The following is a 6,880-nucleotide window of genomic DNA, read 5'->3' on the forward strand; positions in this document are numbered from 1 at the left end:
TGCCGCCGCTGTTATTTGTCCACTTCAACAGTTTTTCATATAGTTTGACGCTATAAGGCAGGGAAAGAACAGCTGCCGTTGTTGGCGTAGCACTATTTATCAAGTTATTAAAGCGTCTTTTCATAATGGCGGGCACTTGTTGGGATAAGCAAGTTATACCCAGGCCGCCACCTCTTATAGGGGCATGCAGATAAGCATCAGCACATGTTCGGTTCAGACCAAGAAACTTTCTAACGGATACTCTGATGATCGTATCAGCGGCTTTTAAAGTTTTCTTGGTGACTATGGCGCTTTGGAGTTGATCTTGTATGCGCGGCAACAAGAAATGTTTAATGATGTTCAGTTTCTGTGCTGGTTGTAGTCCTGCTTTGTTTATTCTGTCGAGCTGGATTTTGAGGTCGGAAATGGTGGATCGAGTCTGTCCCATGACTCCATACCGCCTGCCCAGGTATTTAAACATATCCTGAGGTGTTAATTGGCGGATGAACTGACCCTCTGCCGCGAATAGAGGCCGAGTAACCACGTAAGAGTGTTTGTTGCCTCGGTTAACGTTAACCGATATGGCAACACTCTTTGTCGGGTTAATCGACATCCCTCGCTTCGCAAAGAACTCAGTAACAGTTCTAAGCTGCTTAGTGGCACCCTTGACAGACTCGGCCAACAGCACTAGGTCATCCGCGTACGCTAGTACTGACACCGTCATGTCATCCGAGACAGGTATGCTCGACCCACCATTCTCTAGTTCGCAAACCAACTCGTCCACTACTAAATTAAAAAGATAGGGCGATAAAAGGTCTCCCTGCTTTACGCCTCTATCGATGTTTATTCTCCTGGTTTTCTTGTTGCCAGCAGAGACTATGGTATAAGATTTTTGGTATGAGTCCATTATATACCTTTTAGTTGTTTCGTCTATACCGAACCTGTTCAGAGCTCGTAGGATGGACCATTGCGATACTGTGTCGAAGGCTTTAGAAAGGTCCAACGACAAGATGTTGTATGGCTTAACTCTACGTCTTCTTTCCTTGATGAGCGTTTGGAGTGAGATGTTATTCAACAGGACACCATCGATCTTCATGAAACCTCTTTGGTTGGCGTGTATCGGTAACGCTGAGAAGCGCTTACCAAGGATACGATGAAACACCCTGACAATGACCGATGATATTGTGATCGGTCTCCAGTTGTTAATCAAGCGTCGGTCCCCCCCTTTAGGAATAAGTGTTGTCCTGTTCCCTCGGAGCACCTCGGGATTAACTCCAAAGAGAAACATGACATTATACAATAGAACCAATCTCTTCACAGGGGCCTTTTTGAGAGCTAGCAGGGGCACTGCGTCTGGACCAGCCGCCCCTGATTTTGATGTGTTTATGGCCCAGAGGATGTCTGACTCTGTAATTGGCTGGTCCAGTTTATGTTCCTCTTTCTGATCTAAGATTGGGTGTGCTCTCCGCATGTGCTGTCGCATTCCAGCGTATGTTTTATAAGTTTGTTTGCATACGGAGCAAACATTGCCGTCAGCCGGGGGTGCACCCCGGCAGCGTAGCCTTCTTAAATGGGTCTGAAGCCCAGTATCAGTGGCGAAAGTTTTACCACATATGCACAAGACTATAGTTCTAGGACTGAAACTAGGTCTGTCGTAAGTTCGATTCAATAAATATGGGATAGTTGGGTAGACAGGAAAAGACTTGTCTACCACTTAGATAAAAAGTCGGAAGGTGTACTATCCCTAAAACTAAAACCCCCAGGAGTCTGGAGGTGGGCACGGTCCGATAAAGGAGCCAGACAGGTGACCGTGGGGCAGTCTTCGGATGATCCCAATCTCTTAGAATAGACAAGAGATTGCCGTGTTGGATCAAGACTAAGAATCCTATCTGGGGCGCTCTGTACGTTAGCCACGCTAAAATAAATTCTAGCGTGTTACCGACTCTACCACGGGGAGGTGTACAGAACTTGATTAGGAGGGGCTGCAAACTTTAAAAGCTCGCAACCGGGGATTCAAAGGCTTTGAGTGAATTTAACAGAAATGGTCGCCCTGTTGCTTTCTAAACCGCCTTCAAAAGTTCCGGTCGCAAAACTCTCTCCGCTACAGTTCCTAACCCTTAAGAGAGTCATAGTTACTCCCGCCGTTTACCCGCGCTTGCTTGAATTCCTTCACTTTGACATTCAGAGCACTGGGCAGAAATCACATTGAGTCAACACCCGTTGGGGCCATCGCAATGCTTTGTTTTAATTAGACAGTCGGATTCCCCTAGTCCGTGCCAGTTCTGAGCTGACCGTTGAATGGCGGCCGAAGAGGATATCCAAATACCGATTAAGGTAATATGGAACCTCGCAGCAAGACGGTTCCGCGGGAGGCCAAGGCACGGGACCGAACTCGGATTCATAATTATCACAAACTCCAACCAGGAAGGATAGAGAGATGCTCCAATTACTTCACCTCGCCCAGGCCCGGCACGTCAGCCGTGACCCACTTCCTCGCCAAGCCCGACACGCCCCGATCCTCAGAGCCAATCCTTATCCCGAAGTTACGGATCCAATTTGCTGACTTCCCTTACCTACATTATTCTATCGACTAGAGGCTCTTCACCTTGGAGACCTGCTGCGGATATGGGTACGAACCGGCGCGAGCCTCCACGTGGCCCTCTCCTGGATTTTCAAGGTCCGAGGGGAAGATCCGGACACCGCTGCAACTGCGGTGCTCTTCGCGTTCCAAACCATATCTCCCTGCTAGAGGATTCCATGGAACTCGAACGCTTATGCAGGAAAGAAAACTCTTCCCGGATCTCCCGACGGCGTCTCCAGGTCCTTTTGGGTTACCCCGACGAACTCTCTTGCGAGGGCCCGACTTTTTGACGGTTCCGCTGCCGGGTTCCGGAATAGGAACCGGATTCCCTTTCGCCCGATGGGTGTGTACAAACTTTTTACGTAAGTAAATAAATAAATAAGTAAATAAAGCTACACCACATCAACATCGGCTTTCGCCTAGGGCTTAGGATCGACTGACTCGTGTGCAACGGCTGTTCACACGAAACCCTTCTCCACGTCAGTCCTCCAGGGCCTCGCTGGAGTATTTGCTACTACCACCAAGATCTGCACCGACGGCGGCTCCAGACGGCCTCACGGCCAATCCTTCTGCGCACACCGCCGCGACCCTCCTACTCGTCAGAGCTTCATGGTCGCGCGCAAAACGCGAACCGCACATGCCGCTGACGGTCGAGTATAAGCACGACGCTTCAGCGCCATCCATTTTCAGGGCTAGTAACTTCGGCAGGTGAGTTGTTACACACTCCTTGGCGGATTCCGACTTCCATGGCCACCGTCCTACTGTCTTAAGTTACCAACGCCTTTCATGGTATCCCATAAGCGTCGATTTTGGCGCTTTAACTCGACGTTTGGTTCATCCCACAGCGCCAGTTCTGCTTACCAAAAATGGCCCACTTGGCACTCTGATTCGAGTCTCGCGGCTTCATAAGTTCGAGCAAGCCGGAGATCTCACCCATTTAAAGTTTGAGAATAGGTTGAGGTCGTTTCGACCCCAATGCCTCTAATCATTCGCTTTACCGGATGAAACTCGTACGCTACGAGCGCCAGCTATCCTGAGGGAAACTTCGGAGGGAACCAGCTACTAGATGGTTCGATTAGACTTTCGCCCCTATACCCAGTTCCGACGATCGATTTGCACGTCAGAATCGCTACGGACCTCCATCAGGGTTTCCCCTGACTTCGTACTGACCAGGCATAGTTCACCATCTTTCGGGTCCCAGCGTGTACGCTCTTGGTGCGCCTCTTCTCGTAATGAGAACGAGACGCCCCGGGAGTGCGAAGCGTTTACAATTTTTATTTGCAAATCGCTTATCCTCCCTTGATCTACGCGAGGTAAACCTTTACTTTCATTACGCCTTTAGGTTTAGTTATTTCCCAATGACTCGCGCACATGCTAGACTCCTTGGTCCGTGTTTCAAGACGGGTCCTGAAATTACCCAAATCGATAGCGTCGTTGATCGGCGTTTCAAAACGAGGTCTGTTCGAGAACACCGTAACCAACAGTCGTTCCGGGACAGAATCGGCATTATGTCCGATTACCGTCAAACACGAAACGCTCTTGCTACGGGCCGAACGCTAATTAATCTAGCGGCCCCGCGCCATATTTCTACCGTCGAGCGAGTCTGTCGGAACATCGAGGGTCCCCATGAATTCGAATAAAATCAAGTGGTCTACCACCTCGAGTCTTAGACAGACACCCAACGGATCACGACGTCCTACTAGAGGAAAAGTGCACGCGTTCGATATCGATTAGAAAAACGTAAAACGCGATTTATTGTAATATGCCGAAACACAAACAATATCCGTCATACAAACGTTCTACTTTAATTATCGAAACGCGAATGAATTTCCTCTTTCGACCTTTCGGGTTTCTCAGGTTTACCCCTGAACGGTTTCACGTACTCTGGAACTCTCTCTTCAAAGTGCTTTTCAACTTTCCCTCACGGTACTTGTTCGCTATCGGTCTTGTGGTCATATTTAGCCTTAGATGGAGTTTACCACCCACTTAGGGCTGCACTCTCAAGCAACCCGACTCTCAGGAGAGATCCTCACGCAATCGGCAACGGTCGCTACGGGCCTGGCACCCTCTATGGGCTGTGGCCCCGTTCAAGAAGGACTTGGACGCGCCGCACGATCTCGTGATAAACGGATCCTCCCTAACACCACATTTCCCGGTGGCCGATATCGACCACGGGATTCGGTGCTGGGCTTTTCCCTGTTCGCTCGCAGCTACTGAGGGAATCCTAGTTAGTTTCTTTTCCTCCGCTTAGTAATATGCTTAAATTCAGCGGGTAATCTCACCTGCTCTGAGGTCGATATATTATAATATATCTCTTATAATATTTAAATACAATTCGCCAAACTATCATAAAAAAAAACGTGTGTTTAATAATATCATCTCTCATATGAAATATAACATTATTTGTTTTTATTTAAAGAGTCGGCAGCAGCAGCAGCATCAGCATCAGCATCAGCATCAGCAACACACCACCAGCCTTTATACATATATAATATTTTTAATATATATAATTCATATATTTTGTCGATATACCGTGTGTATAAATGATATAAATAAAACACTGGTCAGACGTCCAGTCTTCGAAACTTTATTATTTCTCTCGGACACGACGACCGCGTTATCATTTTATCATAAATATATTATATATACACACACTTATTTATCGACTATATATACGTCGTATATATGTATAATATATATATATTATATATAAATATAACTCTCTACCAAACAAATTTTATGTATTTCATATAAATACACGATTAATTTATGGTATAGCGGGTTGTGTTCAAAAATTGCGTAACTTTTTCTATAAAAATTTACGCTGCTTTTCGCAATTTAGGATGCCGCACAAATACAAAAAAAAATACGCACAAGTTTGTATGTGCATGTGTTTTTTCTTAATTAGTGTGCGTTATTGTTTCACATCCAACACGCTTAGGCATTATTTTTCTTTAATAAATAGAAAAATTTTAAATTCTAAGCAGTCTTTTAAATTGATACGACCCTCAGTCAGGAGTAGTCCGGGAACGAGTATCCGAGGACCGCAATGTGCGTTCGAAATGTCGATGTTCATGTGTCCTGCAGTTCACAAGTTGATGCGCAATTAGGTGCGTTCTTCATCGACCCACGAGCCAAGTGATTCACCGTTCAGGGTAATCATTTTATTATTATGTCGTTTTCTCATATTCTATTCGTCGTATTTTTAATATTTGATTATTATTAAATTAATAATATTATTATAATATCTTATACGCGTATAGAAAATTTATATAACGACATTTTTATATATATATATATATATATATATATATATATATATATATATTATAATAAATGGTAATTATTCGAAACTTTTAGAGAAATTATAATATCGTACTTTGATATATCTGATAAATTTTAACCGCTGCACATGTTTTATTACAAACGAGGCGCGCATAGACAGATATCTCGCACGATATATTCCTCCTCTTTATATTATTACAGTTTTTTTTTTATCTTGAAAGTTTTATACAAATTTCGACTGTCGGGCGTAAATCTTCGAACACCTTCGAAATAATACATAAAATATTCGTCGAAGCCTTCTATAAACTATGATAAAAATTTTTCGTTATATTTTTATTGGAAAAATTTATATATGTAAATATATTTTTATAGACGTATGAACTATATTTATCTTTTTTTTTCAATTTTATTCGAAACTTGTTCGAATTTTGTAAAAATTAAAAAAAGATTTCAATATATATACATCTATAATATATATATATATATATATATATATATATATATATATATATATATAAATATATATATATATATATATATATAATTTATAACATATATAAATTTCTTTTGAAGAGTTCGATAATTTTGTAGAAGAAAATTTTCTTTTACAATTAATACAGACTTGATTTCGTTTTTTTTTTTTGTTTAAAAACGAACAAATACTCTGTAATGATCCTCCCGCAGGTTCACCTACGGAAACCTTGTTACGACTTTTACTTCCTCTAAATGATCAAGTTTGGTCATCTTTCCGAAGCATCGGCGACGCCGAAACGCCACCGCGCTCAGTCCGAAGACCTCACTAAATCATTCAATCGGTAGTAGCGACGGGCGGTGTGTACAAAGGGCAGGGACGTAATCAACGCGAGCTTATGACTCGCGCTTACTGGGTATTCCTCGTTCATGGGGAACAATTGCAAGCCCCAATCCCTAGCACGAAGGAGGTTCAGCGGGTTACCCGGGCCGCTCGGCCAGGGAGGACACGCTGATTCCTTCAGTGTAGCGCGCGTGCGGCCCAGAACATCTAAGGGCATCACA

General features: G+C 43.9%; 1 pseudogene; it reads right to left on the minus strand.

Annotated features, from left to right (window-relative positions):
* Positions 1-5,562: 5,562 nt before the first annotated feature.
* LOC130902565 (5.8S ribosomal RNA) lies at positions 5,563-5,718 on the minus strand (annotated as a pseudogene).
* Between the last annotated feature and the right edge of the window lie 1,162 nt (positions 5,719-6,880).

Source organism: Diorhabda carinulata, chromosome 1 (genome assembly GCF_026250575.1).
Source record: "Diorhabda carinulata isolate Delta chromosome 1, icDioCari1.1, whole genome shotgun sequence".
In the NCBI taxonomy this organism is placed as follows: domain Eukaryota; kingdom Metazoa; phylum Arthropoda; class Insecta; order Coleoptera; family Chrysomelidae; genus Diorhabda; species Diorhabda carinulata.